A 1,462-nucleotide genomic window follows, 5' to 3' on the forward strand; every position below is an offset into this window, starting at 1 on the left:
CCCAGACCGAGCGTTGTGAGTGTTTATTGAGCGAAAACACCTAAAGCTCCACGAGGCTCCGGCAGGGGGTGGTGACGAAACCTGCTGTACTCTTCCACCACAACTTTTTCTCACTCTTACTTCCTGTTTCTGTTGTACTTGTATTTCAAAGGGCCAGCCTTGTCACGCTGAATATCCCCGAGAACTACGTTAAGGGTACACGTGTCTGTGGAGTGCTCAGTCACTTGCACGTTAATTTCACGAGCAGGCTGTTCCGTTGATCGAATCAACTGGAACCCTCGACGTCGTAAGCGACGGAGTGCCAACAGCATCGTGGGCAAATCCATTTTACTATAATCTCGGATCAATTGAATTTTTGTAAGTGGACACAGAATGGCTGAAACTTTATAAGACTCCGCAGAGTGAACTGTGAGGCGGAGGCGGCAGTTCATGCCACTAGAGCTTTCACCAACTTGCCTTCTGAGTTGCCAAAGGTCATCCCCAAACTATATTGCAGGAATGCTTTCGATTCCATCAGTCAGGATATCGTCTTCAGTGCAAGCAAGGGAGAATGCCCCACAGCTTTATATCTTTGCTTGGCAAGCTTATCGTGAGCTCTCCTACCTCTCCTTTGGTGACCACCTCATCCCATTTGCCTCTGAAGTTCAGCAAGGTGACCCATTTGGACCTGTTCTGTTTGCACTAGGCATTCATGATGTCACCAAGATGGGAGCTGACCTGGACTTGAATGTTTGATATCTTGATGATGCTTGTTTGGTAAGGTCGTTGCAACGACGAGGACGACGATTGAGGAACTTGGTAGTAGAGGACTTAGCGTTAACAGTTCCAAATGCGAACTCTGGGTCCTCAACATCCAACTTCATATCAGCAGACTGTGAACCTATTTACAGATTTATTGCCTTCTATCGCGGTTCTTCCTTCATCAGTGTGGTGCTCTCTTGGAGACCAGTTATTGACCGAGCTTTCGTGTCCAGCTTTCGATCCAAGATGGCTAACTTTGAGCAACTTTTCAAAAACGTTGAGATAATTGAGCCCCAACAAGGTTCTTTTATTTTAAACTTAGGAATTACTTGTCATTTCCTAAGTTATCGTATTTTCTCAGACTCTTATAGATTCTTGTCATCTCTTCAATGCTTGGACGACCTAATCTTCAGGAAATTCGAATGTTTGGTCAATGTCGAAGCTGCTTTGTTCAAACGGTTTGGTGGAGGTCTGCGTGAGTGCTCGTCTCTATTTTTTTCCTGTTTTCGTTTCTCCATCCACGCTTGCTCCCCTTTGGTAGGCAACATCCTTTCCCCTCCCCCACCAACATGGACTAGTTCCATCAGGGAAATGAATGAAGCTCTGTTACAGTGGAGAGAGAGATTTGGGTTTGTCAGTCCCTGATACAGTTGAAGAAAGACAGAAGCAGAGATGCCACTTACAACTGTCAGATGCGACTCTCTCTCTCTTCGATCACTCT

This window comes from Octopus bimaculoides, chromosome 2, assembly GCF_001194135.2.
Source record: "Octopus bimaculoides isolate UCB-OBI-ISO-001 chromosome 2, ASM119413v2, whole genome shotgun sequence".
NCBI lineage: Eukaryota > Metazoa > Mollusca > Cephalopoda > Octopoda > Octopodidae > Octopus > Octopus bimaculoides.